At 44.4% G+C, this 21,094-nt stretch overlaps 1 long non-coding RNA gene across 1 annotated transcript in view; it reads right to left on the reverse strand.

The window, feature by feature from the left end:
• Nucleotides 1-712: 712 nt before the first annotated feature.
• The window catches only part of LOC135509919 (uncharacterized), a 35,663-nt gene continuing 15,281 nt past the window's right edge, over nucleotides 713-21,094 (reverse strand). Inside the window, exon 3 of the long non-coding RNA XR_010451018.1 lies at nucleotides 713-1,109. This is a non-coding gene — a long non-coding RNA (uncharacterized LOC135509919). The remainder of the gene's footprint in view (nucleotides 1,110-21,094) is intronic.

Here is a 21,094-nt window from a genome sequence, read left to right on the forward strand (position 1 = left end):
CCAATGTCTCCTTATATGGCTGTGAATGCGCAAGGAATGACCCTGCACTTTCTGTCGTTTCCCCAAGGTGTCTGCAGCATTGTGATGTATTTGTAGGCATATCATTGGAAGATTGACCATAAGAGACTACATTTACCAGGTGTCCGCCCGGTTTCCTCCTCCAAAATTATTGCGTAATCTCCAGCTCCATGCGCGTTTGCATTTGCTTCAGAGGAGAAAGCCAACTGCCATGGATAGATATGTGAAAAACACTTTGAGGATTGATTCTAAACAACGTTTGCCATGTTTCTGTTGATAGTATGGAGTTAATTTGGGAAAAAGTTTGAGTTGTAATGACTTAATTTTTGTTTTTTTTGTTTACCCAAACGTGATGAACAAAACGGAGCGATTTGTCCTACACAAATAATCTTCTTTGAAAAACTGAACATTTGCTATCTAACTGAGAGTCTCCTCATTGAAAACATCTGAAGTTCTTCAAAGGTAAATGATTTTATTTGAATGCTTTTCTTGTTTTTGTGAAAATGTTGCCGGCTGAATTCTAGGCTTATAGCTATGCTAGCTATCAATACTCTTACACAAATGCTTGTTTAACTATAGCTCAATAGCATATTTTGAAAATCTGAGATGACAGTGTTGCTAACAAAAGCTAAGCTTGAGAGCAAATATATTTATTTCATTTCATTTGCGATTTTCATGAATAGTTAATGTTGCGTTATGCTAATGAGCTTGAGGCTATAAATAGGATCCCGGATACGGGATTGCTCGGCGCAACAGGTTTTAACTACTTGAAATAGAGAATCTCCATGGGATCTTCTTCTTAGTCTGGAAGGTTTAAATCTGTGTCTAGGAAACTGGCCTTTTACGCTGTGCTACCCAACAATACGGTGCCTTGTGCTGGTTACTCATTCAATACACTGCATTTGGCAGCACTATGGAGTGGCTGCTGACTTTTGCAGACTGAATGACTCTCCCAGATTCTGTTAATGGTTCAACACATGGACAGTCAAACCAATAATTTTTTATCTCTGGAACAGTGTTGACCAAATAGGACACAGTTTTCTATTTCACCATTAGGCCCATGGTTGTTTGGTTCGTCAGAGTCCCAGTACCTAGAAAAGGGAGAAGAGAACCCATTACTCAATACAGTATGTCCCAGCAGAAGGAAATGTTTTCGGCCAAATATGTTGACACTTTTCTTGAATAATTTACTATTGCTTCTAAAATAATTTGAAATTTCACACATTGTTGGATTATTGGATTTTATATATTTTTTTATTTAAGTGCACAGTGTGGTTCCTGAAAGGTCAAGGTTGACTGTTCTGCCCAGACATGGTTTACAAGGACATAATCAGGGAATCATAGTACTGTTATTAATACAGAAAGATACTCTGTCTGCAAGACATAAGAGTGGAAATACTGGAGGAAAAAACATGTATTTTTATTTTACTAGGCCAGTAAGTTAAGAACAAATTCTTATTTACAATGATGGCCTACCAGGGAACAGTGGGTTAACTGCCTTGTTCAGTGGCAGAACAACAGCTTTTTACCTTGGGGATTCAATCCAGAAACCTTTCCATTACATGCCCAACGTTCTAACCACTAGGCTACCTGCTGCCCCAAATACGGTGCATTCGGAAAGTATTCAGACCCTTTGACTTTTTCCACATTTTGTTACGTTACAGCCTTATTCTAAAATTGATTACATGTTTTTTCCCTCGTCTACACACCATAATGACAAAACTTTTTATACATTTTTTAAAAATGTGATATTTCAGTTTATTTTTAATACATTGACATAAGTATTCAGACCCTTTACTCAGTACTTTGTTGAAGCACCTTTGGCAGCGATTACAGCCTCAAGTCTTCTTGGGTATGACACTACAAACTTGTCACCCCTGTATTTGGGGAGTTTCTCCCATTCCTCTCTGCAGATCCTCTCAAGCTCTCTGTCAGGTTGGATGGGAAGCGTCACTGCAAAGCTATTGAGATGTATTACTGAACAATCTCATGATAGACCTCACTATTGACATTGAGTTGATTAAATTACCTCTACCTTTAAATCAACCTTAACAACAAAATCAATGAGCCATATCTAATTCTCACTAATGTCAATAGTGGGACCTTATATAGACAGGTGTGTGCCTTTCCAAATAATGTCCAATCAATTAAATTTCCCACAGGTGGACTCCAATTAAGTTGTAAAAACATCACAAGGATGATCAATGGAAACAGGATGCACCTGAGCTCAATTGAGTCTCATATTAAATGGTCTGAGTACTTATGTATATTTTTTAAATAATTTTGTAAAATGTCTAAACCTGTTTTCGCTTTGTCATTATGCGGTATTATGTGTAGATTAATGAGGAAAACAATTAATTTAATACATCTTAGTATAAGGCTGTAACATAACAAAATGTGAAAAAAGTAAGGGGATCTGAATACTTTCCAAATGCACTGTATGTATCAAATCAAATCAAAGTTTATTTGTCACGTGCTCCGAATACAACAGTGAAATGTTTACTTACAGGCTCTAGCAAATAGTGCAAAAAAGGTATTAGGTGAACAATAGGTAAGTAAAGACATAAAACAACAGTAAAAAGACAGGCTATATACAGTAGACAGGCTATATACAGTAGACAGGCTATAACCGGCACTTTTACTGAAACGTTGATTAATGTGCACTGTCCCTGTAAAAATAAAATAAAAATAAAATTCAAAAATAAAAATTAAAACTCAAACTCAAACATTTTGTTATATTTCAGCCTTATTCTAAAATGATGAAATTGTTTTTGGTAGATTCATGAGGAAAAAAATGACTTTAATCTGTTTTAGAATAAGGCTATAACGTAATACAATTTGGAAAAAGTCAAGGGGTCTGAATACTTTCCAAATGCACTGTATGTGTGTTTTAACATAGGCATGTTCATATGCATGTACTTGTTATTCCTCCTGTACTTCAATACCTGATCACTCCAATGGTCATTCTAAAACGTGCCACGAAACTGTGCCTTTTGATGTGCCAGTGATATTTTTACTGTAAATAACTCCTCTCTACTATATTAGGTGTCATTATCAAACAAATCATTTTCTAGCCTGGTCCAACATCTGTTTGTGCTATCATTCCACCGACTGTTTGGCATGACAAGGAGTGGCATGATGGCACAAACAGACTGGTACCAAGGCCAGTCCTTTTCTATCGTGCCAGTAAATGTATTTTGTAATGCCTGTCAGAGCTGTGTAGGTCAGAGGTTTCATCAGGGCCACGTTCAGTAGCCAAACGTAGGAAAGTTGCAGACAGGAAAGCCACAAATGACTGATTTCTCATTCTACATGTAAGAGATGCCTGTTTGTTCTACATAGTAACTGAAGATTTGTGAACATTGTGTCCTGCTGATCGTGCCCCTTGTCTGTGATAATGTTTATAATGTGATAGGAAAGGTCAGGGCCCATCTGTAATACTGGAACCTCATTATGCTAACGGCTAATATACTATGAAATGTCTGTTTTAATAAATAGGAAGATTTCCAACAGCTCTGATTTGGTCCATCTCTATCAAATGAAGTCCCGACAAAACTCTACAATTCTAACAAAGCCCACACATCTCTGTCGATGCCCCACGTCCATGAAGGGAACTTGCAGGGGGTTTACATTTTTTATTTTGATATTGGAAATATCTTATTTTAAATTAAGCATCTGAGTCAATGGCAGCCAGGAAAAAAATTCAGGTCCATGTTGTTATATGAAATGTGGGTCTGATCAAGTTGATTCTTTCTTGCCATGGAAATACAGTGAATCAGACTCAGAGCACCTTCACACCTGAGAACTTTAAACAGCTCTTCTCAGCACAGAACAAAGTCAACAGGAAGTGGTTTTCAGTTTCTTGTCGTGGTCTCTCACACCTTTGAAAGGGAGCTACACGCCCTCACTCTAACCATAGATGTTAACGTCTCATTTAAACGTCTTGCTAACTATTTAGACTGCTGTTAACAATGTAGACGTATGTACAATGTACAAAATACACGTACACATGTATTTTGTGTTGTAGACATCTGGTAGTAGAGTAGTGGCCTTAATGTATTGAGAAATCTGTTGTGAAATGTAATTTAATGCAAAAAATAAATACAAAAAATACAAAATTGCCCACACTGAAGACACTTATATAGGTCTACTAATAGAGGACTAGTAAAGGCCCAGTGCACAACTTTTGAGTAAAAATGTAAACTACATTTCAGTGTCTAGCAGCATTTGTAACTTGAGTCTGATAATTATCTGTGCAAAACAGTTCATCTGACCATATTTGCAGGATAAAAAAAAACTTTCTTGATACAGGTTTGATTCCCAGTTTCTTGAAATACTTTGCAAATGCAAGTTATTTCTATGTGAAAACTGAAATGGTCTATTAATTATTTTTAGTAGACACAGTAGTGAGTGCATATATTTTCATGCTTCTTTGTACTGGTCCCCCGTGGGAATTGAACCCACAACCCTGGTGTTCCAAACACAATGCTCTACCAACCGAGCCACACCATCGCAAACCACTTGATTTCTCAATGTACTCAGTTACTGTGTTGAACATTGCTTTTCTTCATGGTGATGGAAAGTCTACAGGTTCTAACCTAGATGACCAGCCTATATACAATACAGTAATGCACATTTACATTAAGTGGTTTGTAAGGATGGTAAATGAAAACTGCACAGAAAGTGGTTTTCTATATTATTTGATCAAGAAAAATATTTAATTTGATGTGGATGTTTTGGGTCTTTGCCCATAACTGCACTTTTTGATGTAAATGTTTGAGGACAGGGTTTTGTTCTTTCTGGAATCCATTAGAATGATGATCGCAGAGAAAGGAACAGGGCAACAACTCTTACAATTCCAACTATTAAATCCTGCAAGATACTGTTCTTAATTATACAACTTCCATTTTTGCAAACCGCGATTCAAGTAAAGTAGTGTGAATAGATGGTTAATTGTAATGGAGACCCTGAGCCAGTGATTAGTAAACTGGCAATGTCGAACACTGGAGAGGGGGAGCGGGAGTAGACGTGACAGTACCCCCCCCCCCGACGCACGGCTCCAGCCACAGGACGATGAAAGCGACATGAAAGGAAGGTGAGATACAGTAGTCACTGGGGAGCTGTAATCTATACATCACCTCGTTGAGCTCACAAACTGGGGGCTCAACTTCTTGCAGGGCAGGCGGAGTGTGAGGTTCCTTGTGGAGAGCCAGACGCGTCACCAGGCTGGAACACAGGAGCCTCCCTGCGATGGCGATCCGCCTGATCCAGGTGGATGGGGTGCTGGAGTAGCACGTGGGCATCGCTCCACACTTTATCACGCCTAAACCACTCATCCACCGCAGGAGCTTTGGTCTGGCCCAGGGTCCACAGAGCCAGGGCCCGCTGATAACCCAGAACACACTGGACGGGAGTCAGCCGGGTGGAGGAGTGACATAAGAAATTCTGGACCCGCTCCCTCTACCGGTCCTGGCAGAAAATGATGAAGATGCGATACTTACACCTGCCCCAGGAGGTGGAAGATCACATGTCCATCCGTCTGCTCTTGTAGATCCTGAGTTGGGACGTACCGACATTTCTGAAGCCCCCCTTGACAACAATAGGGACAGAGCCTCAGCTGTTTCCATCTGCGTTGCTCAGCTGCGGGGAGGCATGTGACCCCTACCTCCATGGGTTCAGGCTCTGAGGGAGGGGGAGAAGCGATGAGAGTGCCGACGCTCCCGAAGAAGGTTATCCAGACAAATGGTCATTGCAATGAGTGCGTCCAAGGAGAGGTTGTTGTCTTATAATAATAATATATCCCATTTAGCAGACGCTTTTGTCCAAAGCGACTTACAAGTCGGCTGGGGCCACTACTTTTACATATGGGTGGCCCTAGCGGGAATCGAACCCACGACGCTTGGCGTTGCAAGCGCCATGCTCTACCGACTGAGCCACACAGGACCCACCTGTATTCAGACCCCTTGACTTTTTCTTGACATGCCAGTTCTGTTTTGACCTCCTCACCCAGTCCTCTTCTGAATGACATACAGAGCACTGGCTCATTCCATTCACTGGATGCTGCTACTGTCCGGAAGGTGTGCGTATACTCAGCAATGGTCTGGTCAATCTGCCATATTTGGAATAGGTGCTCACCACCTCTGCCCTCCAGTGGATGATCAAAGATACCTCTGAACAGAGCCATGAACCCCTCATACAAAGCTAGCTCCTCCTCTCCTCTCCCAGACGGCTGTAGCCCACACCAACGCCCGCCCAGTCAGTGGAGAAATAACCTTGGCAACTTTGGACCTCTTGGTGGTGGGAGCTCCTATCTGGTGTGCAAAATAGAGCATTGGAGTAGGAAGCCACGGCATTTAGATGGGGTTCCGTCATATTTGTCCGGAAGAGACAAACGGGCATCACTGACCTGGGCGGACTTCTGTATGGACTGGTGGTAGAGAATCCTGTGCTAGTTGAAGGCAACACCTCTCTAGTATATTCGAGACGTTGAAGAACATGAAGGACCTACTCCATAGCCATCCCCAGTTGCGCCAGCTGGTCATGGTGCTGACGAAGTACTGTAGGTATCCCTGTCCATCGAACGTCTGGGACATGTCCTGATTCCCTGCTGTTTCCATTTGTTGAGGCAGTATTCTGAAAAGGAGACGCTGGGAATCGAGAAGCAGGAGGTGAGTTTAAAAATGCAAGAACCACGGAACAAGAATATCATCTGGACAGGAAACAAATAACCAATATTGGCTGGGGAATGGAACTAAGGGAGTGACAGATATAGAGGAGGGAATCAGTGAAATGATGGAGTCCATCTGTGTCTTATGATGAGGTGCAGGTGCGCGTAACGACAGTGCTAGTTGTGTGTAATGATGGTTGTCAGAGCCAGTGATTAGTAAACCAGCAAAGTCGAAAACCAAAGAGGGGGTGCGGGTGTACAGTCATGGCCAAACGTTTTGAGAATGACACAAATATTAATTTCCACAAAGTTTGCTGCTTCAATGTCTTTAGATATTGTTGTCAGATGTTACTATGGAAAACTGAAGTATAATTACAAGCATTTCATGTGTCAAAGGCTTTTATTGACAATTACATGAAGTTGATGCAAAGAGTCAATATTTGCAGTGTTGACCCTTCTTTTTCAAGACCTCTGCAACCTACCCTGGCATGCTGTCAATTAACTTCTGGGCCACATCCTGACTGATGGCAGCCCATTGTTGCATAATCAATGCTTGGAGTTTGTCAGAATTTGTGGGGTTTTGGGGCCGCCCGATTGTTCGTCACCAAACTGTTCCTGGATGGATGGGAGAAGTTGCTCTCGGAGGATGTGTGGGTACCATTCTTTATTCATGGCTGTGTTCTTGGGTAAAATTGTGAGTGAGGCCACACCCTTGGCTGAGAAGCAACCCCACACATGAATGGTCTCAGGATGCTTTAGTGTTGGCATGACACAGGACTGATGGTAGCGCTGACCTTGTCTTCTCCGGACAAGCTTTTTTCCGGATGCCCCAAACAATCGGAAAGGGCATTCATCAGAGAAAATGCCTTTACTCCAGTCCTCAGCAATCCAATCCCTGTAACTTTTGCAGAACATCAGTCTGTCCCTGATGTTTTTCCTGGAGAGAAGTGGCTTCTTTGCTGCCCTTCTTGACACCAGGCCATCCTCCAAAAGTCTTTGACTCACTGTGCGTGCAGATGCACTCACACCTGCCTGCTGCCATTTCTGAGCAAGCCTTGTACTGGTGGTGCCCGATCCCGCAGTTGAATCAACTTTAGGAGATGGTCCTGGCACTTGCTGGACTTTATTGGGCACCCTGAAGCCTTCTTCACAACAATTGAACCACTCTCCTTGAAGTTCTTGATTATCTGATAAATGGTTGATTTAGGTGCAATCTCTATGGTAGCAATACCCTTGCCTGTGAAGCCCTTGATGTGCAAAGCAATGATGACGGCACGTGTTTCCTTGTAGGTAACCATGTTTAACAGTGGAAGAACAATGATTCCATTACCACCCTCCTTTTGAAGCTTCCAGTCTGTTATTCGAACTCAATCAGCATGACAGAGTGATTTCCAACCTTGTCCTCGTCAACACTCACACCTGTGTTAACGAGATAATTACTGACATGATGCCAACTGGTCCTTTTGTGGCAGGGCTGAAATGCAGTGGAAATGTTTTGGGGGGATTCAGTTCATTTGCATGGCAAAGAGGGACTTGCAATTAATTGCAATTCATCTGATCACTCTTCATAACAGTCTGGAGTATATGTAAATTGCCATCATACAAACTGAGGCAGCAGACTTTGTGAAAATTTATATTTGTGTCATTCTCAACACTTTTGGCCATGACTATAGACAATAAGGAGTAATGAGCAGTCATTACCATCATGGGACTTTTATTAATTGTTTTTTTCTGTGTTACAGCATTCAACCCAAATAATAAAAACCAAAATCGTGACTACATTTTTTATAATCAAACCGAAACCAAACCGACTTCAAGAAGCACTAATCGCTCAGCACCAGCAACAAGACTGTAGAGCACAGATCTGTGAATAAATACTGTCAACCTCATTATCTGGCTTTATGACTTCATTTGACACTTTACTTCAACAAAATGTGTCATAAAGAGATCAACGTTGCACAACACAGAGGTCCCCCATTGAGTTATGAACAACCTTAAAGAGGACGGAGGAAGTTGTGAGGTGAGAAAATGCTACTGTTGTTTTGTTTAGTCTTTGAGCCACTCAGAGTCGACAGATGAGAAGTATATCAGACTTCATCTCTCACTTCTAAAATGAACATTCTGTGGTTTCTACCTCCTTCTCCTTCTTGTCTGGCTGAGGTTCACTTTACAGTTTCCTTTAAGATAGTTGGAAATGTTTCATGTGGTCTGAGAGCTTCTTGTGTGTGTGGTTTTGTTCTTTTATCCTTGTGGGGAGCTGAAATCAGCTAAAGTCCCCACAAATAAAAAACATACAAGTAAAACAAATACAATACATTTCCACAAGGACAAAGACTATTTTACGATTAAGGGTTTGGTATAGGGGTTAAGGTTAGGGAAAATAGGATTTTGAATTGAATTCAGGTCCCCACGAGGATAGAAAAACAAGTGTGTGTCTTCAATTTGCACGAGTATGTGTTTATTACAAAACACTAAAGAGAAAATAAAGTCAGTTTCAAAACATTTCAAATTGATATAGTACAGCACACAATAATCCAGCCACTTTTTCCACCAAATTAAGTCAGTATTTCATCTAGAAATACTTGTTTGACATTGCATATAAAGTAATAGCTTTTCACAATGCAATGTTCACATTACCTTTGATATGATTGTTTTCTCAAACCAACCTTACCGACAATCGAAAAAACAGGGAAGACATTTCTAGAAACCAAACAGGGAGCGCCAACAAAAGGTGTTAACCCTCCACATCTCTCAAGGCCACTGGAGAACTGGGCCAGGCACTCTTAAAACTTCTTTGGGACTGGGATTCAGTATTGAGTAGCTTGGATAATAAGGTGCCCAGAGTAAATTACCTGCTACTCAGGCCCAAAAGGTAGAATGTGCATATAATTAGTGAATTGGATAGAAAACACTCTGAAGTTTCTAAAACTGTTTGAATGATGTCTGTGAGTATATCAGAACTCATATGGCAGGCGAAAACCTGAGAAAAAAATCCAACCAGGAAGTGGGAAATCTGAGGTCAGTAGTTTTTCAAGCCATTGCCTATCGAATACACAGTGTCTATGGGGTCATATTGCACTTCCTAAGGCTTCCACTAGATGTCAACAGTATTTAGAACCTTGTTTCAGGCTTCTACTGTGAAGGGGGAGCGAATGAGAGCTGTTTGACTCAGGTGTCTGGCAGAATGCCATGAGCTAAATCATGCGCATGGCCGTGAGAGGTAGTTGCGTTCCTTTTCATTTCTAAAGGCAAAGGAATTGTCCGGTTGAAACATTGAAGGTTTATGATAAAAACATCCTAAAGATTGATTCTATACATCGTTTGACATGTTTCTACGAACTATAATATAACTTTTTTGACTTTTCGTCTGAACTAAGTGATTGCGCATTGAGCATTTGGATTACTGGGCTAAACGCGTGAACAAAAAGCAGGTATTTGGACATAAATTGACTTTATCGAACAAAACAAACATTTATTGTGGAACTGGGATACCTGGGAGTGCATTCCGATCAAGATCATCAAAGGTAAGTGTATATTTATAACGCTATTTCTGACTTTTGTGACACCTCTCCTTCTTTGGAAAATGGCTGTATGTTTTTCTGTGGCTAGGCGCTGACCTAACATAATCTTTTTGTGTGTTTTCGCCGTAAAGCCTTTTTGATATCTGATACAGTGGTTGCAACCTCTTAAAGCTACCCCCCCCCCACTTTTTCCAATTTCCGCCTGAAGACATACCCAAATCTAACTGCCTGTAGTTCTGGCCCAGAAGCAAGGACATGCATATTATTGGTACCATTTGAAAGGAAACACTCTGAATTTTGTGTAAATGTGAATTGAATGTAGGAGAATAGAACACCATAGATCTGGTAGAAGAAAATACAAGGAAATTAACATTCGTTTTCTGTTTTTATTGTTGCTGCATAATCTTTCAACTAAACAAGAACATCCAAACATACAGATAGGATGCTGGGGGTGGTAGAAATGGAGAACATAAGATGGCAACAGTATTTGAAAAAGGTTTTAGAAAGATATCTTCAGGAATGAGTGAGCTACATGACATTGAGCATGTAGTCAACCAGGTGTCCCACACAAGGTGCCCAAATGTACCCAAGTGGCCGAATTGGTACAGTGATACATTGAAGTAAATGACTATATACAAAACACTCAAATGCCATTCTAACATACCCCCCCCCAAAAAAATGAACATTTGAAACATTTTCAAATAACAAGGGTAACTATTTACACACATTCAATGTATAATGTACAATATTGTGAAGACCCTCAGTCCTCTAAACAATATTGTGCTTCTGATGCCATGCCCAATAGCAGTCTCTTTCTGCTGTAAAGCAGAGGGTTACTGAACAGCTGGTGCAGGTGATAGGGCATTTCCTGTGACAAAGGGCACAACGACGTCTCCCTATTGTGCCCTTTTTGCCCCGAGGCACATTCATGCCTGCAGAGATGAATCTGGGCAGGTGAACACTACTGGTTGGAGCAGAGGGGCCAGACGTAGCTACAGTGGACTTGCTGTAGCTAGCAAGCTCATGGATGAGCAGCTCCCTGAAGGCTAGCTGTGAGATGTGGGGATGTCCACAGCTCTGAGCCATTTCCTTCTGGAGGATGAAGGCATTCACCACAGCAATGTCTACGAAATGATAGAAAAATGTCTTGTACCACTTCATTGTCTTGTGGAGAACATTGTAGTATCCTATAAGCGCATCAGAGAGGTCTACACCTCCCATGCTCTTGTTGTAGTCCTTGATGGCTTCAGGAATGGGGACATTTTTGGTGGTCCATGCCCCAGTAGCGTCCTTCACACGCCTGATGACGTGATCTCCACTGAAGGACTTGTGGATACTGGAGCACATGACCACCTCTCTGGTGTCCATCCACTTCACAAAGAGCAGGCCATCTTCACGGATCCATCTCATGGTACCCCGCTCAGCCCGCTTAGGCATGTCATTCACCTTGGTTTTCGGAAAGCCCACTATTGGGCCGAATGGTGCCACAAGCCCACACATCCCGCTTCCTCAGCTCTGTAAACAGGGTAGGGCTTGTGTAAAAGTTGTCCACAAAAAGTTTGTAGCCCTTCCCCAGCAGTTGACAATCTAATAACTGCATAACAGAGTCATAACCAAGTCCCTTACCGGTCGCAAAACTGCTCTTCCCCTCATAAACAAAAAAATTGCATGTGTATGCACACACCGAATCAGCCAAAACAAACAGTTCGTAACCCCATTTAGTTGGTTTGTTGCGCATGTATTGTTTTAGGCCAATTCTGGCTTTTGAAGCCACCATCCTCTCATCGATGGAAATGTTCTGGGCAGGCTGAAAATAGGTTTTGCAAGCCTCAACGATGCTGGGGTAGAGAGGTTTTATTTTGCACAACCTATCAAACCTAGCTGTGCCTCTCTTCTCATTGTCCTCATCAACTTCTGGGTCACTGATATGAAGCGCCCGTGAGATTGTCAGAAACATTTTGCATGATATGACCGTGGATGGGAAAGGAAGTTGATAGAGGAAAGCAGTTTTCCAGTAGTCTTTCAGGGTTTTTAGCTTCACAAGACCCATGTAAATGACAATTGACATGAACCCAAAAAATCTGAAAAAGAAATGGGCTTCCATCCCTCTTTCTTGCCTGCCTGCTTCTTAGCACCGTACTTGTTTGTGTTCGACACCAGGGAATCAACAACTGCCGAGGTAAAAAACAGCTGAAAAATTGCATGGGGCTGTACTTAGACGTCATGTCCAGCTGAGGTCCTGATGGCCTCTTCGGTCTGAATACTGGAGGTGTAGGCAACACATCCTCCTCCAGCACAGAGTGCCAACGACCCTCCTCCTCTCTGATTGCAGGTTTAGCCCCTCCCCACCTCCGCTTCTTTGTCACAGACTTCACACCTTGCAGGGCGGGGGGAGGTGTGGAGCCGGAGACAGCAGGGGTCCGGCTAGATGATCCAGCTCCTTTCAGTGGGGGCTCCCAATCAGAATCGGAGGGACTGTGAAATAAAGACACAGAAACAGATTATATTAAAGTAGGGAACGTAAATCACTCAGGTGAGGTTCAGACACACGGCAAAGGGAAAGCCATGTGGCCACCTCTACAAACATTTCATTACTGAATATATATATATGTCAAATATTTCAAACAACTGCATGAGAATTACTTACCAATCGAGAATGGCATCCTCACCATGCATAAACATGTCCTCAAAGTGACTGTCCAAACTTGACACACAATCTGATAGATCTTCTTGGAATTCTGTGTCACTTTCTCGTTCAATCTCGTCAATAATATCATGGAGATCCGTATCCCTGCCTTTGCTTTTACAGATTTACTCGCCATAATTACTTCAATAAAAGAGCGGAAAATTATCTTGACTCAATACTGCCTTGCGCAAAGAAAATGGCTCCTTCTGGTAGAAATTCCAATGGCAAATGGCTGTGTTACGCTCAAGTTTCGGTCAAGAGCTGGTCTTCCCTGATACAATCAATTGCTATTTCCATTTACCCCAGCCCATTGGCTATCTACCAAGCAAGATTTCAAGAGGATCAGTGGTGATTGGGCAGAAATACAGTTATTCAAAGAAGCACAGGTGAGATCATTGGCGTGTAATCAGGTCATTGTTTGCTGGGTTCAAATCACCTCCTTTCGGTCAATACGCACGTAACAAGAGCCATCAGGTGTCGTTGTGTTACTAACAAACAAAGTATTTCAATGAAACCAACCATGACTAGATAACGTCAATGCTGTGTGACTAATTGCTTCGCATGTCTCGTTGAAAGTTGAAGGATACGGAATTCACGACCCAAGCCTTTTACAAAATGTGTCGTTTTATGCATAAAAAAATGATTTAATCGAACAAAGCAACCATTTATTGTGAAGATTGGACAGTTTGTATTGCCAAAAGAAGAAGATCTTCAAAGGTAATTGATTATTTTAGTGCTATTTCTGGCTTTTTGTGACGCTAATGCTTGGATGGAAAATGCTTGTAATACTTGTGTCAGGATTTGGCCAGGGTTGTTCCGGGTTTTGGTCACTAGATGCCCCCATTGTGCTTTTTGACCTTATGTTTTTTCCCTAGTTCCCCATTATTATTTGCACCTGTGCCTCGTTTCCCCTGATTGTATTTAAACCCTTTGTTTCCCTCAGTTCTGTGCTCTGTGTTTGTATGTTAGCACCCAGCCCTAGTGTTCTGTGTATTCTTGTCGATTCCGGTGGATGCTCTTGTGGAATTCTGTTTTTGTATACCGGGTTCTTCCTTTCGGCCTCGTTAACGCTCCAGCTGTCTTTCAGGCACTAGTTAACGACGTCCTGAGAGACATGCTGAACATTTTTGTTTTCGTTTACATGGACGATATCCTGATTTTTTCACCGTCTCTCTCGATTCATGTTCAGCACGTGCGACGCGTCCTCCAGCGCCTTTTGGAGAACTGTCTTTATGTGAAGGCTGAGAAGTGCACTTTTCATGCCGCCTCTGTCCCTTTTCTCGGTTCCGTTATTTCCGCTGAGGGCATTAAGATGGATCCCGCTAAGGTCCAGGCTGTCATTGATTGGCCCGTTCCTAAGTCACGCGTCGAGCTGCAGCGCTTTCTGGGCTTCGCTAATTTCTATCGTCGTTTCATCCGTAATTTCGGTCAGGTGGCAGCTCCCCTCACAGCCCTTACTTCTGTTAAGACGTGCTTTAAGTGGTCCGTTTCCGCCCAGGGAGCTTTTGATCTTCTTAAGAATCGTTTTACATCCGCACCTATTCTTGTTACACCTGACATCTCTAGTCAGTTTGTTGTTGAGGTTGACGCGTCAGAGGTGGGCGTGGGAGCCATTCTTTCTCAGCGCTCTCTCTGACGGCAAGGTCCATCCTTGCGCGTTTTTCTCTCATCGCTTATCGCCGTCAGAACGTAACTATGATGTTGGTAATCGCGAACTGCTCGCCATCCGCTTAGCCCTAGGCGAATGGCGACAGTGGTTGGAGGGGGCGACCGTTCCTTTTGTCGTTTGGACTGACCATAGGAACCTTGAGTACATCCGTTCAGCCAAACGACTTAATGCGCGTCAGGCTCGTTGGGCTCTGTTTTTCGCTCGTTTCGAGTTTGTTATTTCTTATCGTCCGGGCTCAAAAAACACCAACCTGATGCTTTATCTCGTCTCTTCAGTTCTTCTGAGGTCTCCACCGACCCCGAGGGGATTCTCCCTGACGGGCGTGTTGTCGGGTTGACTGTCTGGGGAATTGAGAGGCAGGTAAAGCAAGCACTCGCTCACACTCCGTCGCCGCGAGCTTGTCCTAGGAACCTTCTGTTCGTTCCCGTTCCTACTCGTCCGGCCGTTCTTCAGTGGGCCCACTCTGCCAAGTTAGCCGGCCACCCCGGCGTTCGGGGTACGCTCGCTTCCATTCGCCAGCGTTTCTGGTGGCCCACTCGGGAACGTGACGCGCGTCGATTTGTCGCCGCTTGTTCGGTCTGCGCGCAGACTAAATCTGGGAACTCTCCTCCTGCCGGCCGTCTCAGACCGCTTCCCATTCCCTCTCGACCGTGGTCTCACATCGCTTTAGATTTTATCACCGGACTGCCTTCATCAGCGGGGAAGACAGTTATTCTTACGGTTGTCGATAGATTCTCTAAGGCGGCTCATTTCATTCCTCTCGATAAGCTCCCTTCTGCTAAGGAGACGGCTCAGATCATTATCGAGAATGTTTTCCGAATTCATGGCCTTCCGTCTGACGTCGTTTCCGACAGAGGCCCGCAGTTCACGTCTCAATTTTGGAGGGAGTTTTGCCGTTTGATTGGGGCTTCCGTCAGTCTCTCGTCCGGCTTTCATCCCCAGTCTAACGGTCAAGCCGAACGGGCCAATCAGACTGTTGGTCGCATTTTACGCAGTCTTTCTTTTCGTAACCCTGCGTCTTGGTCAGAACAGCTCCCTGGGCAGAGTACGCCCACAACTCGCTTCCCTCGTCTGCTACCGGTCTATCCCCTTTTCAGAGTAGCCTCGGGTACCAGCCTCCGCTGTTCTCATCTCAGCTCGCCGAGTCCTGCGTCCCCTCCGCTCAGGCTTTTGTCCAGCGTTGCGAGCGCACCTGGAAGGGGGTCAGGTCGGCACTTTGCCGTAATAGGGCGCAGACTGTGAGGGCCGCTAATAGCGTAGGACCAAGAGTCCTAGATATTGTTGCGGTCAGAGAGTATGGCTCTCCACTCAGAACCTTCCCCTTAAGACAGCTTCTCGCAAGTTGGCCCCGCGGTTCATTGGTCCGTTCCGTATTTCTCAGGTCATTAATCCTGTCGCAGTGCGACTTCTTCTCCCGCTATCTTCGTCGCGTTCACCCGGTCTTCCATGTCTCCTGTGTTAAGCCCGTTCTTCGCGCCCCGCTCGTGCCTCCCCCCCCCCATCCTTGTCGAGGGCGCACCCATCTACAGGGTTCGTAAGATTTTGGACATGCGCCCTCGGGGCCGTGGTCATCAGTACCTAGTGGATTGGGAGGGGTACGGTCCTGAGGAGAGGAGTTGGGTTCCCTCTCGGGACGTGCTGGACCGTTCGCTGATCGATGATTTCCTCCGTTGCCGCCAGGTTTCCTCCTCGAGTGAGTGGGGGGGGGTACTGTCATGTCTTGTTATGTCTGTTCCTGTCCTTTCTCTTCACTCTGTCTCTCTCTGCTGGTCTTTTTAGGTTACCTTCTCTGTCTCTCATTCTTCAGCTGTTCTACATCTCCCCTAACTAGCTCATTCACTCTTTCCCACCTGTTCTCTATTCCCCCTCTGATTAGGTCTCTATTTCTCTCTCTGTTCCTGCTACTTTCAGTGTCTGATTCTTGTTTGTGTTTTTGATGCCAGAAGCAAGCTGTCGTCTCGTTTGCTTCCACCTTGTCCTATCCTGTCGGAGTCTGCCTGGCAGGTGCATCCTGCATTATACTAACGTTCTTTTTGTTCCATTGACTACGTTGGAAGAGGATTTATGCCATTCCTGTTTTTCATTAAAGAACTCTGTTTTCTGTTAAAACCGCTTTTGGGTCTTCACTCAAGTACATAACAGCCTGTCCTTCCTGCTGCTAAGATTGTGGCTCCGATCTCGTGGCAAGTTGAGGATACCGTGAGACGTGCTCAAGCTAGCGAACCGGACCCGAAAGGAGGTCCTTCCAATCGGTTGTTTGTCCCCAAGGCAGTGAGGACTCAGGTCCTTCTGTGGGGGCACTCCTCTCGCCTCACCTGTCATCCGGGCGTAGGTCGCACCTTGGAGTTCATCCAGCGTAAGTTCTGGTGGCCTACCATAAGAGAAGACGTTGCCACTTTCGTCAATGCCTGTCCCGTGTGCTGCCAAGGCAAATCTTCTCACCTCCGCCCTCAAGGACTCCTTCACCCTTTACCTGTTCCCCACAGACCCTGGTCCCATATCTCATTGGACTTTATTACTGGACTTCCTCCATCCCATGGCAATACTACTATCCTAGTCATAATCGACAGGTTTTCAAAGGCGGCCAGGTTCGTCCCTCTGACTAAGTTACCTTCTGCCAAGGAAACGGCTGAGTTGGTAATTAATCATGTGTTCCGAGTCTTCGGCATTCCTCAAGATATGGTTTCTGACAGAGGTCCCCAGTTTGCCTCAAGGTTTTGGAAGGCCTTCTGCCAACTCATGGGGGCTTCTGCCAGTCTATCTTCAGGGTACCATCCGGAGTCCAACGGCCAAACAGAGAGGATGAATCAAGAGCTGGAAACCACCCTCCGATGTATGACTCGTGACAACCCGTCCACATGGTCATCCTTTATTGTTTGGGCCGAATACGCGCACAACACTTTGCGCTCCTCCTCCACTGGTATGTCCCCGCACGAGTGTCAGTTTGGCTATGCTCCTCCATTGTTCCCGGACCAGGAGGCAGAAGTCAGAGTGCCTTCAGCCTTGAAGTTCGTCAGACGCTGTCGGCTTATGTGGAGGAAGACCCGTCTTAATCTTATGCATAGGTACCAACAACAAGAGGTACCAACAACAAGCCAACAGACGTCGCCGTCCCGGGCCTACCCTGCGCCCCGGCCAGAGAGTCTGGCTCTCCACAAGAGACTTACCTCTACGGGTGGAGTCTCGCAAGCTGTCCCAAAAATAAATCGGTCCCTTCAAGGTTGCCAGGAGAGTTAACCCAGTTTCTTATCGCCTACACTTACCCAGATCCCTTAAGATTAATCCCACATTTCACATTTCATTGTTAAAACCTGTTGTTTTTCTCCCCTTGTCCCGGCAGACAGACCTCCCCCTCCGCCTCGTGTCATTGGAGGCCAGCCGGCTTATACCGTCCATCGGATACTGGATTCCCGCCGGGTGCCGTGGTCCTGGCAGTATCTGGTGGACTGGGAAGGCTACGGTCCCGAGGAGCGCTCCTGGGTTCCTGCCAAAGACATCCTGGACCCTGACCTCATTCGTCAGTTCAGGGCCCTCCACCCTGAGAGAGCTGGTAGGAACGTCAGGAGCCGTTCCTAGGGGGGATTCTGTCAGGATTTGGCCAGGGTTGTTCCGGGTTTTGGTCACTAGATGCCCCCATTGTGCTTTTTGACCTTATGTTTTTTCCCTTGTTCCCCATTATTATTTGCACCTGTGCCTCGTTTCCCCTGATTGTATTTAAACCCTTTGTTTCCCTCAGTTCTGTGCTCTGTGTTTGTATGTTAGCACCCAGCCCTAGTGTTCTGTGTATTCTTGTCGATTCCGGTGGATGCTCTTGTGGAATTCTGTTTTTGTTTTTGAGTATCTCTTGAGGCTTTTTTGTGCTATTCCTACCACCTTTTGGATTTGCCATTTTTGTATTGAAGGACTTCTCCTTTTTTACTTTATTAAATACACAGTCTTAAGTACTGCTGTGTCTGCCTCATCTTCTGGGTTCTGCTGACTATTCGTGGCTCAGTTGGTTAAGTGACTGTTTCTCACTCCGGAGACCCAGGTTCGTAACCGGGTCCTGACAACTTGTATGTGTGGCGCGCTGTCGTCAGATTATCGTAAGATTGCTTTCGCTGAAAAGCATTTTCAAAATCTGACACTGTGGTTGGATTAAGGAGAAGTTTATCTATAATTCCATGCATAACACTTGTATCTTTTATCAATGTTTATTATGAGTATTTCTGTAATTTGATGTGGCTCTCTGCACTTTCACCGGATGTTTGTTTGAGACAATGCATTTCTGAACATAACACACAATTTCAAATGAGATTTTTTAGACAAAGATTAACTTTATCGAACAAAACACACATTTATTGTGTAACATGAAGTCCTGTGAGTGCCATCTGATGAAGATCATCAAAGGTTAGTGATTAATTTAATAGCTATTTCTGACATTTGTGAGCCCTCTCCTTGGCTGGTTTCCTGTGACTAGGTGCTGACCTAACATAATCTTTTGGTGTGTTTTCGCCATAAAGCCTATTTGAAACCGGCCACTGTTTCTGGATTTGCAACTAACTAACTCTGGATATTCATACCTGGATCTCACAGCTAGCTAGCTGCTATCCGTGTGACTATCGGCTTTCGTCGATTCCGGAGCAAACATCAATTATTCCGGAGCTAGCCAGCTGAAGAGTTCCATCAATCACTCCTGGGCTGCAGTCACCTATCCGGACCCATTTTACTGCCTACACGGAGCCCCACCGGGCCTTCATAACTGGACTGCAGACGTTATCTACCCGAAGGAGTTATCCGGCTGGCTCCTCCGTCGCGACGTTACCTGAACACCCATCTGCGGCCTGCTAACCGTTAGCTGTCTTATTGGCTGCTATCTGAATAGACAATCGGACAATTTATTTATTTATTTTTATTCTTTTTTTTTCTTCTTGGGCCTCTAACTATATCTATTGTTTTTATTTTTGTTGTTGTTGTGTGATTTTGATTAATCCCCTCTACCACACGGAACACCACTAATCTACTGACGGAACGCAAGAGGTGGCAAACAACAGACGTCCATCCTATGCTAGCTTGCTACCGATGGCCTGGCTAGCTGTCTCTCCACTCACCGGACCCTTTTGATTACTCGACTAAGCATGCCTCTCTTTAATGTCAAATGCCTTGTCCATTGCTGTTCTGGTTAGTGTTTATTGGCTTATTTCACTGTAGAGTCTCTAGTCCTGCTCACTATACCTTATCCAACCTATTAGTTCCACCACCCACACATGCAATGACATCTCCTGGTTTCAATGATGTTTCTAGAGACAATATCTCTCTCTTCATCACTCAATACCTAGGTTTACCTCCACTGTATTCACATCCTACCACACCTTTGTCTGTACATTATACCTTGATGCTATTTTATCGCCCCCAGAAACCTCCTTTTACTCTCTGTTCCAGACGTTCTAGACGACCAATTCTTATTGCTTTTAGCCGCACCCTTATTCTACTCGTCCTCTGTTCCTCTGGCGATGTAGAGGTGAATCCAGGCCCTGCAGTGCCTAGCTCCACTCCTATTCCCCAGGCGCTCTCTTTTGACGACTTCTGTAACCGTAATAGCCTTGGTTTCATGCATGTTAACATTAGAAGCCTCCTCCCTAAGTTTGTTCTATTCACTGCTTTAGCACACTCTGCCAACCCGGATGTTCGAGCTGTGTCTGAATCCTGGCTTCGGAAGAATACCAAAAATTCTGAAATTTTAATTCCAAACTACAACATTTTCAGACAAGATAGAACTGCCAAAGGGGGCGGTGTTGCAATCTACTGCAAAGATAGCTTGCAGAGTTCTGTCCTACTATCCAGGTCTGTACCCAAACAATTTGAACTTCTACTTTTAAAAATCCACCTCTCTAAAAACAAGTCTCTCACCGTTGCCGCCTGCTATAGACCACCCTCTGCCCCCAGCTGTGCTCTGGACACCATATGTGAACTGATTGCCCCCCATCTATCTTCAGAGCTCGTGCTGCTAGGCGACCTAAACTGGAACATGCTTAACACCCCAGCCATCCTACAATCTAAACTTGATGCCCTCAATCTCACACAAATTATCAATGAACCTACCAGGTACCTCCCCAAAGCCTTAAACACGGGCACCCTCATAGATATCATCCTAACCAACTTGCCCTCTAAATACACCTCTGCTGTCTTCGACCAAGATCTCAGCGATCACTGCCTCAATGCCTGCATCCGTAATGGGTCAGCGGTCAAACGACCTCCACTCATCACTGTCAAAACGCTCCCTGAAACACTTCAGCGAGCAGGCCTTTCTAATCGACCCGGCCGGGGTATCCTGGAAGGATATTGATCTCATCCTGTCAGTAGAGGATGCCTGGATATTAAAAAAAAGCCTTCCTAACCATCTTAAATAAACATGCACCATTCAAGAAATGTAGAACCATGAACAGATATAGCTCTTGGTTCTCCCCAGACATGACTGCCCTTAACCAACACAAAAACATCCTATGGCGTTCTGCATTAGCATCGAACAGCCCCCGTGATATGCAGCTGTTCAG

Source organism: Oncorhynchus masou, chromosome 23 (genome assembly GCF_036934945.1).
Source record: "Oncorhynchus masou masou isolate Uvic2021 chromosome 23, UVic_Omas_1.1, whole genome shotgun sequence".
In the NCBI taxonomy this organism is placed as follows: domain Eukaryota; kingdom Metazoa; phylum Chordata; class Actinopteri; order Salmoniformes; family Salmonidae; genus Oncorhynchus; species Oncorhynchus masou.